The following is a 16981-nucleotide window of genomic DNA, read 5'->3' as shown; positions in this document are numbered from 1 at the left end:
ACTAGCCTTAGAAAATCTAGGATTGCATCAAAATCCAGGGGTGGATGCATGGGAAATACCATGCTCCACCCATGGAATGCCTTTCTACTGCAGAGTAAAGCAAGGCAATGATTTGCACTACCTTGCGTTACTCTGAATGTGCTAAGCCTTTCAAAGCCACACAAAGTAGCTTAGTATGGCTAAGTAAATCCCCCTAAAGGGCTTGTATTGCCTTGTGTCACCTTGTGTGAGAAATTGGGTTGTTGGTTGAGTGGGAAGCTAACGCTGCTCAAGCAATATCCATGATCCCTGTAAGGTTGAATCACCCTCTGCTTCTTAGGCACAAAAGAAGTCAGGCTTGTCTATGTGTAAATATGTATGCAGAACACAAACAGAAATAAAGTGAAAGCACTACCCAAAGAAAATCCCACCCCACTTTAGAAAAATAGAGTGCATTTTAATAAGATATTTGACATCAAAACAACAAAAATCCAATCAGTAGAACCAGAGTTATGTTTTTTAAAATTTTAAGGTAAAATCCAGTGCCTTTAAGATCAAAGTGGTAATCGCTGGCATCTAGTCCTACAGGACCAGGTCAAAGTCTATATGTCATGATCATATATCCGACCTCATTGGAGTACAAGTTGGATACAAGAAGTTGATTGGGCCCGGTCGATGCTTACCTTCAGACTTAGAAGAAATTTCAGCAAAACGTTGTCAGAGAAGGTAAAGTTCAGCAGGACAAGTCTGCAGGCAGTATCTGGTGAGGAGCCTATATCACTGGGGAGTCGCTGGACGAAGTCACAGTGAAGATTCCTATGTCTGAACTTCTCCATGGAGCGGAACAAGGCTGGAAGCTGCAGCTGAAGAGAGTTCCATGAGGGATAGCTGTTTGAAGAAGGACCACTGAACAGGATTTCTGCTGGTGCAGAAAAGAACATAGCAGGAGCTGCTGCAAAGTCAGGCCAACTGGCAATGCACTTCGGGTGAATAAATGAGTCAAATGGTCCCTGTCTCCTTTCGGTTCTCAGAGCGCTTTTTTATCCAAACAGTTATACATTTATGAAGTTCCAAGTTTTGGATTTTGGTTATAACTGCACCTTTAACACCACCACCAAGGAACCACGACTGGAAGGGCCTCAGTTGAGGGTTTTGGACTCTCTCAGGCTGGATCCAGGCACAGGTTTTATATGGTTGGAGTCTTTTCGGTCTCTGAGGTTCTGATCAGGAGATCAGTCAACTATCACTTGGAGTCACTCTACTAGGCCAGGGATCTAAAAGTGGGGCAGGGCACAAACAGCAGAGCTTGCCTCTGTGGGTTCAAGACAGGCTCCAGGCAGCACATCAGTTTTTCCAGGTGCAGCAAAGTAGTCTTCTAAAGTACACAGCGGACCACACCTGTTCCTAGAAGCAGTACGATCGTGGTGTATTTCCGTGACTAAAGAACCTCACATGCCAACCGATTGTATACGCTACTGATCACTGACAGCCCTCAACGGCAATAAAAGCGTATGACCCTCGTCGGAAATAAGGGTGAATTTTGCCGAGTTTCCAAGATCTCGGAGATCCCGAGGCTGCGAGAATATGGTGCCCCAAAACCGAAACGGAAACCGTGAGGAGCCCAAGCCAAGCAGAACGGTGAGCCCGAGACAGTGGGAAAAATCTGAAGGCAAGCAATGCCACTACACTCGCCACATCACCCTCACCCTCATCCCACCGTGATCATAGAGGTAATACAGCAAACGAGTAGGCGGGGAGGAGCGAAGAACTAGGGAGAGTGACCTCAGGGCACGAATTGACGAAGTGACTAAAGACGCCTGGCACTGCTCAAGAGTGGAGAAATGAGGCAAGAACACGCGACCGTGAACCAGACCAAGCGGCTTTGAATGCGCATTGAAGTGTTAAGCTATTTAAGTCGTGGAGCACAAGAATGAAATGGCAGACAACGCATAGCAAGCTAAACTGAAACTAAATCGCCGCCATTACCACACAGAGGAGAGACTGTGACCCTGGGCACAAGAAAGTGCAACGACCTACACAGATGTGCCGCAGAAGGAGCCCAGAGAGCTGATACCCCACCCCAGGGAGCACCATCGCTATAGCGGGAGATGAGCGGAGCGCAAAGAACCGGGTGAGGCGTACAGCGTTCACCGAACAGGTCTGCGCCCTGTTCACCCCCCGGCTTGGGGTGTACCTCAACTAGTATCGGAGGAGAACCCAGCCCACAACACGAGGAGCGCCACCGCTGGGAGAGGAGAGTGGAGAACCGCAGCGCTCGCTGAACAACTCAGGAAGCACCATCATGGTAACAGCTGAGCAGCGGAGAGCGGAGAACCGGGTGAGGCGCTGCAACTAGAACCGGAGGAGAACTCGGCTGGCAACACGAGGTGCGCCATCGTTCAATAGGAGGAGAGTGCAGAACCACAGCGCTCACAGTACAGGTCAGGTTGGCAGCCTAATCACACCCGGCAAAACCAGCCACTACCCTCAGAGTTCGTACACTGCAATACAGTGAGTTTCCACCAAAACACCAACCCAACAAATGCCGCAAGGGCACCCTAAACAAGCACGACATACGGTCTGAAGAAGGGTGTGGGCGAACACGATCTTAGTGGGAGATGAAAAGCTGAATGCAAGGGGGAGTTGTGGTCGAGCTGGAGCTGCCGGGCCTGGATCAGGGGTACGAGAGTGCGTGAAGATACAAGCTGAGGTGAGCGGTAAACCCCCCACCAACCTCGGAGCTGAGAGCGAAAGCCAGTCTGTGGGCGTAGAGACCCCCGGATGCCCTCTCGACACTCACCCCCTCCATACTTCCAGCCCGCTCTGGGAACAGTGCGCTGCTTGGCATCAGCTGCCCTTCTCCCCGCTCTGAGTCCCTGGCACGGCGATAATCGAGCGGCGGAGCAACGCGACTCGCAAAATGGCGGTGGTGCCTGTTTGTACCAAACTCAGCAGCTACCGACTCCATTAACCTGTGGCGCTGTACTCCTCTGAAGATTCGGCATAGTGGGGGCGGGCCAAGAGCCGCAACGGAGGAGACCGGAGGTATGAGCTGCGGAACGACTGCGCTAGTGAATGCGCCCGCCAGGTGCATCATGGACTCTGAGGGTAGGAGATCTCCGCTCACTGACACGAGCGACTCCTATACATAGTGGAGACAGCCTGGGGGATAAAATATTTATAAATGAAGACTGAGAGCTCGGGTGGCTGAGATGTGAAGCGGGGGCGCCCAGACACGGCTTGCCTGACTTCATCATGGCACCCACCGCTAATGATTAAAGTAGCATGCAGGAGTGGAGATCAGGCGGGCAACTAGAGCCAAATTTCGGGGGGGGGGAGTGAAAAAGATTTCGGCGGGGCTAAGTCATCCAGCCATAGGCAGAGTGGCTGTAAGAAGGGGTGAAAACATAACAAAAGCCTCATTAACGAGTAAATGGTCTTTTAAAGACCTGTGAAGTACTCGGGTGCGGGTGGCTGAAGCCCGGTGAGCCCAATGGGTGTTGCGCGCCTGGTGGAGATAACTATCCCACTGGGAAACTGCCCCTAGGAGCGACCAATGGAGCTTGCAGACGCGAGCAGTAGATCAGTTGTCATTGGCCCTAACAAAATAGAGTGGTGCAAGTCTGATGAAGTGGACAAGAGCTGACCCAGTGCTACAGTGCTGGTGAGGAGCACACACATTGTCCTTTTGGAGGGGAAAGTGCGACCCCAGGGAAATATTGGAGCGCTGCGCAGGAGGGAACAGCATCTGGGAGACTCCACAAATAAGGGGTGAAGGATTTTCCATCCACAGAGGGAAGAGGTGAGGGGGCTGCATGCTCTGACGCGGCATGGGCTGCAAAGACACAAAGCAACTGCCAATAACTCCAACAACACCACTTGGGAATGTGTTCGAACCCATCCTCTAACGTTGCCCAGCGATGCCCTTAATCGGAGGTGACATCCATGAGTGCCTTCATCAATCTCTATGGTGCAAGTGTTGCGCAAGCCTCTACATAGTGTCCCACTCAAACCAGTCTGAGTGCTGGTGTTACGCAATAACCCTTACATAGGATTATTCAAAACCAACGGTGGATACAAGCCAGGCAGAGTTCAGGAGCTTTGAAAACGGCAAGCCACACTTCTTCACAAATCCAAAAGAACTCGCAAAACATTTGAAAGAATCCGCAGTACAACAAATGCAACCTTCTGCAGGGGCCTCTAATAAACGGAAGTCTTTAACTATTCATGACCACCCTATACTTTTCTGTCCCTACTGGTTGATGTCGCCTATCTTCAAAATTGCGCTTTCAGGTTGACGACATGTGTGGCCCACAAAAGGTGAGCAGAGGGGCCGACTGGACATCAGCCATTGTTTTCCTCCTCATCTTGTTTTTCTATGCTTATTGAATGGTTGGGCCCCGGAGGTTTGGGATCGCCATTGGCGTAAATCCTGAGTAAACCCTGGAATTCGAGCCTTGTGTTTGTTTACCTATTTAATTTGCTCCAATTTTACGTTGTAATCTGTTTTGCTACCTAATCTGCTCTTGATTTTTAATTCCTCCCTTGGTTATCCTACTCCCATATTTTATCGTGTTTGTTTACCTATTTAATGTGATCCATATTTGCACTGGAATCTGCTTTTACTATCTTATCTGCGCCTGACTGTATTTCCTCGCCTATTTTCCCCCTTGCTTGATTCATCATATCTACCGTGATTGTTTGACCTTTTCTACCCTACTGAACATCAATGATGTAATTCTGTTTTGCTATCAAATCTGCTCCTGATTTTATTCCTCTCTTGCTTAACACTACCTCCTTATCTTGCCCCCGATTTTTCAACCCCGCACTCTCCCAGCGCCCCCCTCTCCTCTCCTCTCCTCCCCTACCCCATCTCCTTTAACTTCCTTCTCTTTTCTCTGTCTCCCTCTCACGCCCACCCCAAATGCCCCTTCACAGCACTGACCATCACCCTCAGGACCATACCCTCTCTAAACACGGCCCCAACTCCTGGACCATTCTCTAGCCCCCAAATCTCTACAAACACGCAAGGAAACATTTCAAACATAAACTCCTCATCCGCAGCCCTGAAACACTCATTGTCGACAACTACCTCAGCCTCACCTCCCCCATTATTACCAACTACATCTTCTACTCCAAACGCCCTTCCAAATGGAAGAGCATCTTCCTCCAACACCTCCCTATCTCTAAATCAATCAATATCCCATATGGATTTAAAATATCCACCACTCCCTCCCCGGCCTTTCAGGGTGAAATTGATATCTCCATCTTCAAAGCAGGTAATATCCTTATACAAGCCTCGCCTTCCCACCTCTCTATCTTTGAACACCACTTTAGCACTATGTATCTCCTCTTTAACCATTCAGCGCCTAACACTCCTCCTCCCCAAATGAACAGAACCCCTCAAACCTCTACTTCCCCCCTCCCCCCCACTCTACCTCCACTCTCAACCTCCAAAAATTGACCTCACCATCTCCCTCCCTTGACCCCCTATTGATAACGACTACCCCCATCCCCAATTACCTACTTCTCATCCCCCACTTATCTCTCTCTCTCCCCTAACCCCCTTAACCCTTACTCCTCGGACCCCTCCTTGAATAACGGTAGCCCCAAACTCCTGTCACCTACTTATCATTCCCTTCCCATGACCAGCCCTCCCCCTGTCCCCCAAACCTCCCTCCCCCTGACCCAACCACTCACTTACTCCACCGTCTTTTCCCCGCAATCATCTATCACAACTCCTCACCCCGTACCCCTACCAATCTCATACACTCTCTGCTCCTGCCCTTCCTCTCTAACAACCCCCCTCAGGCTCTACCTACCCAACCCCCCAACCCCGCACCTCAACCCCCAATAAACACCCATCTCCCTCACACCCCCTTACCCCAACCCTCAATAATCACACATCCCCATCACACCAATTTATTTGTTTCTCACTCGCTTCATGCCCTTCTATCCTCTCTGACCACATCACCTGCAGATTTCTGCCCCCTGTTTAACCTAACCCCTCCACTCTCACTTAACAGATCTGCCAGGCATCACTCCATACCTACTACCCTATCTCCCCCCTCACACAGTAGGCCTCCATCCGCAACTAATCACGACCACTCCCTATCCCCAGACCATTCTCCGCCCACCTCCCACGCCCCTTCATCACTTCCCTGTACCCGGACTACCCCAAGCCTACACAACACTGTACTCGTCCTACCTACTTTAATTTCCGAACCCCTCACTCCTCCCAGCCCCGTCACCGCTCACCCCACACCATTTACCACATCTCCCCCCTCTCTCATTAGTCCACCCTCTGCAAATAACTCAGACCACGCACTCCTGATACCTCCCCTCTCCTCAATTGCCCAGATCCTACATAACATTGAATGTGACCTATCAAATTTAACTACGGAATTTGCCCAACTCAGAAAAGACTTCTTTGTCCACAGCACCAGAACCCTCCCTCACCATAAAACGACCATCCTCCCTCCCTCAAACATCCCCAATAACAAACACAACCTTTGGAGATCACTCCCTCTCCGATGCCGTAAGCATAGACCTCTCCGCACCTCAAACCATCTCTCCCCGTCCGACCTCACCGACCTATGTAACTCCTACCTTACTAATCTGCCAACCACTAACCCTCCACTCCCTAATGCCCCCATCCCTGTTATCATAGGGATAAATAGACCCCCTCCTCCCCCGCTTCCCCCAGACCACCACCTCAGCTTTCGCTGATCCACTCTTGCCCACCCTCCATACCTAACCCCACACCACTGAAATGCATGCTAGTTAACTGTCACTCCGCGGTCCTACACGCCACGGAAATCTTGGAAACCATCCTGAGTGAATCCATTGATATTGCATTCCTCACTGAAACCTGGCTAAATGACCACTCAACGAGCATACTTGACCTTCTCTCCCCCCCGGGATACTCTATTCTTAGAAAAGACAGACCTAACAGAGTTGGGGGTGGGCTAGCCATTATCTTCAAAAAGGACCTTCAGATTTCCCTTATCACTAACCCAGGCTACTCCTCATGCGAATACCTGGAAGCAGAACTGTTAACTCAAACCTCCCGCCCAATTCGTCTACACAACATCTATCGCCCCCCGGGACCACCACAGCCCTTCATCAAGGACTTATCTGATCTACTGGCGCAATCAGCATTATCCAACTCAAAAAATCTCTTTCTTGGGGATCTTAACCTCCATTGGAATGATACCAATGACCCCACCATCTCCCTCCTCACTACACTTCTTGAAATCAATGAACTCAAACAACTCTGCCAATATCCGACTCACACTAAAGGATCCATACTTGACGTCATTCTGTCCAACGATAATCTGACTTCCGTTACCAATATCATCCCCACTGACTGGTCCGACCATCACCTTATACTCTTCACCATTGCTACCGCAGCAAACCTCCCTGCCCCTAAAACTACCAGACCTAAGAAATTGACCAGAAACCTAAAAGGCATCCCACCAGGAGTTCTACAACCGAAACTCCAAGCTCAACTTCTTCTTATTCCCCCCTCCCAAAATGCGAATGAGCTCACTGAACTATTTAACAGTACTGTTACAGATATTCTTGACCAACTAGCCCCGCCTAAACTCAAAAACCAATCCTATCCTCACCTCTAATGCCTACTCCACATCCCCCCTTCCAGACGACACACTCTCTCCTCTGCCCTCTATCCTACCGCTCCCCAGCGAGCCTCCTCACCCACCCATTTCCATACCCCCCCACCACTCCACAGGCCTCTCACCTTCCACATCTCCAGTAACCAACTCACCTAAATCTCAACTTAAGAACAATGCCTCCTTGCTCAACTTTCTCCCCGTCACTGAGCTTGAAGTCCTCAATATAATTGGCAATCTAAAACCGTCCTCCCACACAAAAGACCCAATACCCTCCAACCTTGTCCTTGCCCTTAAGCACATCAGCACCCCATTCTGGACCAAAATCATCAACACCTCTCTCTCCACGGGCTGTGTCCCCTCCTCCCTTCAGCTTGGTCAAATCTCGCCCATAATCAAAAACCCCAATGCTGACCCCAATGACCTAAATGATCTCCGCCCCATCACTAACCTCCCCCTTCTCTCAAAGGTACTTGAAAAATGTGTCCTACTACAACTAGACAAACACATAGAAAATTTCAACCTTCTCGACTCCTTTCAGTCGGGCTTCAGAAAAGGCTGCAGCACCGAAACGGCAATGCTCAATGTCATAGATGACATCCATCAATCACTTGACAATGGCGAGACCTGCCTTCTTATCCTTCTTGATCTCTCCGCAGCATTCGATACAGTCAACCATTCAACCCTACTTAATGTGCTTAAGACCCATTTCGGCCTTAATGGCACCGCCTACAAATGGTTCATTTCTTAACTACAACACTGTACTCAGCAAATCAAAATTCAAAACTGTCTCTCTACCCCCACTCCTGTCTCCCTTGGAGTCCCCCAAGGATCTATTCTCTCCCCCTCCCTCTTTAACCTCTTTATGGAACACGTCACCCTCATTCTTAACCAAGCAGGCATAAATTACCACCTCTACGCCGATGACACCCAAATCTATTACAAGATTAAAACTCATGCTGACATCTTACACCTGAACAACACCCTTACCAAGATCCAAACCTGGTTCCATTCCAATCATCTCAAACTCAACCCTAACAAAACCGAAATCATTCTCTTCTCCCCCAAAAATAACCCTCTACCCGTTCAATCATGGATCCCTGACCTCATTGCACTCAATTGCTCACTCACCCTGTCCAACTCCGTCAAATCTCTTGGCATCACTATCGACAACACCCTAACCCTTAATGTTCACATCAAAAACTCGGCCAAAGGAGCCCTCTTCACTCTCCGTCACCTCAAGAAAATTAAACCATTCATACCCACTGATGATTTCAAACTCGTAGTTCAGTCGCTTGTTCTGTCACGTATTGATTATGTTAATGCCATCCTTAATGGCATCCCCAAAGTACACCTAGCTCCAATCAAAGCTGTGCTCAACCTTGCTGCCAGGCTCATCACGGACTGCAAACGCTTCGATCATATATCCCCGGCTCTCAAATCTCTTAAATGGATCCCTATCGAAGGCAGATCTGCCTATAAAACCGCCTTCATTACTCATAAAGTCCTCCACCAAAACACTCCGCATTACCTCTCAAAGATACTCCACACTGCGGGCTCCACTCGACCTCTGAGAAGCACCAACACCCTACTCCTAATCCCACCTCTGCATAAAAAAAAAACCACACAATCTTGCTCCTTCTCTGGCAATGTCCCTATTATCTGGAATGCCCTCCCAAAAAACCTGCGCTGTAATCCCTCCTATTCTAGTTTCAAAAAAGACCTCAAAACCCACCTCCTCAATTATTATTGGGGTTCCTAACCTCTGTCCTACTCCAGATTTCTTATCTATCACACTATATTTGTTCAGTAATTATATACCCTGTTCTCCTGTTTCACCATTTACCTAATTACTTAAATGTATAGCTCCTGCCCCTGTTTATTAATCTGGTCTTGTATAATGCTCATGTTGTCTGTACTTTGTAAATTTTTGTTGCACTACCTTTCATATGCTTTTATACCCTATGTGCCTTATACTATCCTTATCTTGTAAAGCGCTCTGATACCTCTGGGTCTAGCCAGCGCTATATAAAACCTTCAAAAATAAAAAATAAAAATAAACATCAGCAGGTAGTCCTCTGAGAGTCCTTCTGCAGATCCAGAAATTGAACTGAAGAGTGGGTGTGAGGGTCCAATTTGTATACCTGGTGCCGCATCTTTGAGGTAGGAGAAGTTTCCTGCCTCCCCTGCACTAGCTTCAAGCTGCCTGCATGAACAATGCAGGGGTGGCAGGTCCTTTGTGTGAAGCAGAGCACAGTCTAGTCAGTTGCAAGTGGGGCTGGTCCAGCTCCATCCCCCCTTCCTGCCACTGATGATCTACCCAGGCACACTTAATCCTTTTATTGTGTGGCTGGCTGGGAGGAATAAACAGAGCCCTGAAACCTTTGTTGCTTGTGTTTCAGGGGAAAGGAGGAGCGGGACAGGACCACGAGCCCAGCCCCCCCTGCGGCCATCACAGCCGCCAACACACCTGACACGCCCTGAGGTGCTTTAAATACACCACAGGGCTCCCGAGGCGCGGGAAGCCCTGCAACCTTTGTGGCTTGTGTTCCGGGGGAAAGGAGGAGCGGGACAGGACCACAAGTGCCAGCCCCCCTGTGACCGTCACATCCCCCAACACACCTGACGTGCCCGGAGGTGCTTTAAATACACCACAGGGCTCCTGCGGCACGGGAAGCCCTGCAACCTTTGCTGCTTGTGTTCTGGGGGAAAGGAGGAGCGGGACAGGACCATGAGTCCCAGCCCCCCCTGCGGCCGTCTCAGCCGCCAATACACCTGACGCGCCCAGAGATGCTTTAAATACACCACAGGGATCCAGCGGTGCGGGAAGCCCAGCAACCTTTGCTGCTTGTGTTCCGGGGGAAAGGGGGAGTGGGACAGGACCACGAGTCCCAGACCCCCCTGCGGCCGTCACAGCCGCCAACACACCTGACGCACCCGGGGGTGCTTTAAATACACCACAGAGCCAAGGGTGGCCCATCTGTGCCCGTTCGCGGCCGGGGGAGGCTGGGCTGGGCCAGGGCTTTAAATCCTTGAGGCCTTGATTGTGTTCCACCAGGGTACGGTGTGGCCGACTGAAAATTGACAAGGAACCTGTTTAACTTTATACTGATTGTAGTGACTGTGCCCTGTTTTAGTTATAGCCAGCCACAACTCCGCATCAATTTTATAGTGCTTTGTAGCCACCTTGTTGTGTCCATTCTGAAGCAAGGGGGGGCTTGGTTTTTCTCTGGTACTGTGGGCTATATCAAGTATTTATTAGCATAAGCGCTCTGTGGCCAGCTGGAAATGGGCAAAAGGAAATTGACTGTGGGGGAGCTTCAGGGTCAACTGCCGCAGGCTCAGCTGGGACGATAGATTCTTTTTTAACCAGGGCAGCCGATGCCATAACAAAGGAGATAGCCCTAACTGAGAAAAGACTCTCTCTGGAAACAGAGAACATAGTATTGGGTAACGCTGGCCGTGGTCTAACTCAGGAGGAAAACAGGGTTACAACAGAAGAAATAGGGTCCTCCACACCCCCAACTACATTGTTCGAAGGCCAGATGGGTGGTCAGGACCCACCTACTGGCACCACTGTGGCCACCCTAATTGCAGGTGATGATTCGGACGGTCCTCCAACAAAGAAAAAACGTACTGCGGGAAGCAAAGCCTTTAGAAAGTCCACACGGAACAAAAAAACACCAGTACCGGCATCGGTGCTGGCTAAGCCAAACCTGGACCTGTTGCTGGATAGCCTCTTCTTGAGACTAGAGTCTATGACCAAAGACTTATTAACACCTGTAATTGACAAGATAGAAGGCATAAAGATATCAACTTGACTCTTTTGTTTCTATACATAAGAACTGTTCTGCGGGGGGGGCCATATCGCAGCGGGTGGGAGGGGGGGCATTTGTCAATCTGTTAATGCCCCGGAACGCACACACCAGACCGGCAGCATACAAGTAGATCAGGTAACTGGTATTCAACCCCCACTGGGTATGTCTCAGCCTAGTACTACGACTACTGATTGTGCGCCATTGGGAGGTATCGAACTACGGGCAGTTTGTCAGGAAACACGGGAAACACTGGAAAGTGTGAATGAGGATCCCCAATCTACACACGTTAGTCCATAACAAATGGGTAGTATCGACAAACAAATGTATAATTGATCTCCCACCCCAATCAGCGCCTTTAGTAGCTGTGCTTGTGGGGGTTCCTCCACTCTCATCCGGTACCAAGGAAACTTCATTAGATTTGATATATAAGACCATCAACTGGTGTAATAATAACGTGATAAATGGCTCAAATATTACTCCAGATATCATTATGGCAAGAAGGGTTGATTGGATCGGCCTTGGGACTAGGAAAAATATGGAGGGGGATTATATAATTGTTAATTTTAAGCACCACATGCAAGTCAAAGCATTATTAGATTGCCCACATAAATAAGGTGCTAAATCCAAAATTAAAATAGTCCCACTACAAACCTATCCTCCCAAATATTCCCCAGTAAATAGCGAGTGGCAGATGCCTGGCTGGCAGAAGCCTTTTAAGCTGCTCACACGCCCCCAAGAAAGCAATTTTAATACTACACTATCATTATCAAATCGGTTCCTACCATTAGCGAATTTGCAAGGACTCGATGAAAATGATTGACTGATAAAGGCAGCAGTAACACCACAGGTTACAACTCCACAGTCGGAAGGTTATATAGAACCAATAAAAGCTGCTCCCATTCCTCAATGTTTGCAGGAAAATTCTACTAACTCTAATACTATACCAGGCAGCCTTAATGATGCCCGTATGAAGGTATTGTCCTGGAATATAGCTGGGCTGAAAACAAAGAAGGGGGATGTCTCGTGGGTACACTTCCTTACGAAACATCATATAATTGCCCTTCAAGAGACTTGGGAATCAACCAACTGTTTTTATCTCGATGGCTTCACCTCTTTTTGCAAACATGCAATTCCGTCTAATGTGGGTAGAGGCAAGGGAGGCCTCCTTTTAATGTTAAGTCTCAAACTCTGTTATAGGGCAAAATTGATCGACTCCTCATCTCCCCATGTGCTAACAGTGGGATCGTCAGGAAATAATCTCACCACCTTGTTAGTGGTAAACTTTTATAATTCTTTTTCTAGGTCCGATGAGACCAAGCACCTCTTGGCCCTAGAAGAATTAGTAAAAAATTATGGGGAAGACAGCCAAGCTTATTATGATACGCTAATTATGGGGGATTTTAATACACAGAAATGTTATTTTAACTGCCCCTTGATATTGGTGGAGGTAGACGATCTACAAGGGTCAAACCATTTTGAGCATACATTGTCAGGAACCCTTATAGAAGGACTGCTTTCTGTGTTTAACCTGAATTGCATACAACAATCTGATAAGTCTGCCCTGGTCCCTACCTATGTAGGCAATGGTAGTGTTAGCATAATTTACCATATCTTTTTATCTGCCCTATTAAGTTCGGCTGTACAGACTTTTAATGTTATTTGTAACTGTTTTAGTGATCATAACCCTTTAATATTGGTTCTCCTCCTCTCTCCTGGCATACTAGGGGGGCTGCGAACCATATTACCAATATAAATATCACTACCAAAGGTCATGCACGAAGGTTGAGGTGGGAAAAGATCACCCCAGATAGTTTTTTTGGAGACTGTATGCTACCAGTGCTCCAGAGTATGTATGGACCCTGCACTACAGGATAGAGCTACATTAGATGCCTTTGATATTATTATTAAACAGGCGGCTTCGAACTTAGTGACCAAAACCGAGGTTAAACCCCCAAAACTTAACGTGTTCAGCTGCCCATAAGGAGCTAAGGAAGGCTGTCAAGCAAAAACTGAGGGATCCGATACTAACCAGGAGCTGCAGGAAGGTGTATAATCTAGCTTTGTGCGAGAGAAAAAAACAATTAAGAGAGCATGCGTGGAAGGAGCTCGGTCAAGCTAGCATCCTGTCTGACAGCTCAAGATTTTGGTCCATAGTTAACAGTCCTCTTTTTTCAGATACGCCAAATCTAAGGAAGGACTGTATAATACCGGCAGAGAAATGGGTCCAGCATTTTAGCAATATTTATAGTAGCATCAACCTAGAAGAAGCAGTGGGATATATAGTCCCCGGATCAGACAGCGCCCCCCTTCATTTTAGCATAGAAGAAGTCCATAAAGCTATTATATCGACATCGGGGGGAAAGGCACCTGGCCCTGACGGGATACCGGCAGACCTTTATAAGGCAGACCCTAAAGTCTGGGACAAGATCCTAACACATGTTTTTAATGCCGCCTGTGCCTACGGCATCCCCCCGTCATGGGCAAAGGCAGTTATTGTCCCCATTTTTAAAAAGGTCCCTTGTGACGATCCGGCTTGCTATAGGCCAATTTCGCTTTTGGATTCTGTGTCTAAAATTATGGGCAAGGTAGTCTTGGATCGCCTCACAGTCCGGCTTGATCACTCTAACAGTATTTCCGATCTCCAATATGGATTCAGGCAGGGAAAGGGGACAATAGACCAATGTCTGAATCTCCATTTGGTGATTGGGAAGTATACCGTTGCCAAGGGAGGTGTCCTGCATCTGGCCTTCATGGATCTAACCTCAGCTTTTAAACTAGTTAATAGGTCTAAGTGGTGAATGGTCCTTCGTGACACAGGGCTAGATGCCGAATTGATCTCATTTCTGCATACTGCACAAGCTAACACCACAACCGCGGTACGGTTTAATGAAGATGGCAGCTTGACAGATTCTTGGCCAGTAGGAAGGGGGGTCCGGCAGGGGTGCATTTTGGCCCCCCTGCAATTTACCCTATATATAAATAAACTGGGGGACACTTTAACATCATGCTGCAAGGACACACCTAGGGCCGGTGCTAAATCGATTCCCGCATTGTTGTATGCCGACGATGCGGTTTTATTGTCTAGAAACGCAAGGGGTCTGCAACAACTTTGTAATTGTTTTATAGATTTTATGAACTCATTAGATTTGATAACAAATTTTAAGAAATCACATGCAATGTCGATTGGCTCACAAATTCTATTGTAATGGGGACAAATTAACTAAAGTATCTACGTTCCCATATTTAGGGGTACTGTTCGATGACAAAGGTTCATGGGGAGCACACCGAATACTTAAAAAGAACATTTTGGCAAGAGCAACGGGGGCCACTATGGACTTTGCAAAAAGACTAGGGTCAAAACCCCTGCCCACATTCTTGAAAGTTTATAACGCAAAATATATTCCCATGGCCACGTACGGATGCGATATCTGGGGTTACAAAGATGTAAAGGATATATAAGTGGCAGAGAATAATTTTTTGCGTAAACTCCTTGGGGTCCCTGTAGCTACTCCTGTTTACTGCCTGCATGAAGAATTGGAGATGGGGTATATTGCAGACCAGATCGCAGTTTCCTCTCTGCAACGATGGCTTAGAATCTGGGCTCAACCCCCCCCCCCCGAATCTAAGTCAACTTATAATTTCGGATTGTATGGCGCTAGAGAGAGCCCAGCACATCCCTTGGCTCAAATATATAAAGGAAGAAGCAAAATGTCTAGGTTGCCCAGAATTATTTTTGACCCTGATGCCTTTGGGCAAGACTGCGATCATAAATTTTAAATGGCAGTTTGTGGATAGGCGGAAATGCCTCATGGAGGATGTTGAGTTAGGTAAGTCCTCGGTGAGAAGGTATTTTACATTGAGCCTAGGCCCGCAGCAACAACCATATTTATCTTATGTTAACAGACCATACCACCATTTTTAAATATGGTTCCCTGGCTGTTGGCATTCCCGAGAGGTTACTCAAAATCTGAATCGCTAAAACCCTGCCCTTGTGATAACTTCTCGGAACAGGATACCTTGCACCTAATGTTTTTTTGCACCTACTATGAGTCCTTGCGTAGGCAGTATATCCTTGCTCTACTTAGAGAATGTCAGTTTGTCCAAGTGAGGCCAGCTCTTCTTTACCTACAAATGCTGGCATCGTCAATGGTTTGCTACGGGGTCGCAAGTTTTTTAATCGGGGCTATTAGATACAGAAACAGATTACTCCTGTATTAGTAATTTTATGTTGTTTGCTGGTTTAATTAAGTTTCCCCTTTTTTGATTATTATGATGTATTTTTTTTTTCTTTTTATATGTGATATTAATTAAGGACTTGGTCTATTATCTGAGCACAGTGCACTTTATAAGGTGTTGTTTTTCTTATGAATGCTTTTAGATATGAATATTGTGATTAATATGCGGGACGATTTTATTGCTATGTATTTGGATGGAATGTGAATTTCTTTTTAACATTGTATGCTTTTATGACTCTTGGCTGTCGAATAAAGTACTTTTGACAGACTGACTGACTGAGCCCAACTGCCAATTACATCCAGTTATAGAACCCAGGAACATGCTGGAAGCACCAAAGAGTTAGGGCAGGAAAATACCAAGGGGGACATTCTCAAGAACGTGTGATAATTATCGCAAAATTAGCTTAACGCAACTTTGCACATCACAGTCTATCGCGACAAAATAACACTGTGTTAACATTGTATTCTCAACCCGGCGGCACCATGCAATAGTCTCATGATAACGCGCCAAATGTCCGCATTAAAATTAACTTGACTCAGAAAAAATGCGAAACGCGAAAAAATTTGCGATGCCCCAAATCGCGATACAAAAATCTGCAATAACCAGTGACAGGTATGCAATTCCCACGCGTCATGCGGGAAAATGCACTATAAAAGCAACAAAAAAACCACACCACAAGCAAAATAAACTGCGCAGCACCATTGATGCACCCGGACCGAGTGCAGAGGACAATTCGAACCCCCCAAACCCAACGGAGGACCAGCCAGGAACCCCATGGTCAGGGAAGGGCAAGGAGAAGAGGAAGAGGAAGACGGGGTTCAGTCTGCAGGAAAACCGGATCATCATTACGGAGGTGATAGAACACTACCAACAACTGTTCGTCACCTCCACTGCGTCATTGGCAACACAAATGGAAATATGGCAGTCCACCGTGAACAACGTGAATTCAGTCGGATTGTCAATGAGGACAATGCCAAACCAAGCAGAAACTCGCTGCCAACAGGAAGGCAGCAACGGCGACTAGAGGTGGAAGTCCTGCGCCACAGGAGGAGCTGGATGAGCTGGAGGAAATGGTGGCCACAGTCATCAGTGTAGAGACAGTGCAAGGAGTTGGGAGTCCAGACACTTCTCGATATGACCTGACCCAACAGCAACAGGGTGAGTAACGACCAGGGACTGGGGGGATGGGGGGGAGATGGGCACAATGGCACATATGCACAATTATGTGTAGCACACTGCACACCCACAATGATTGTGAAACATGTCCCTGATACCCTTGGCACACTGCAGCACACATAGAAACACCAAGTAGGC

The sequence above is a fragment of the Triturus cristatus genome, chromosome 8 (genome assembly GCF_964204655.1).
Source record: "Triturus cristatus chromosome 8, aTriCri1.1, whole genome shotgun sequence".
Lineage (NCBI taxonomy): Eukaryota > Metazoa > Chordata > Amphibia > Caudata > Salamandridae > Triturus > Triturus cristatus.
The sequence above is the reverse complement of the archived record's forward strand: the minus strand, read 5'-3'. Positions refer to the sequence as shown.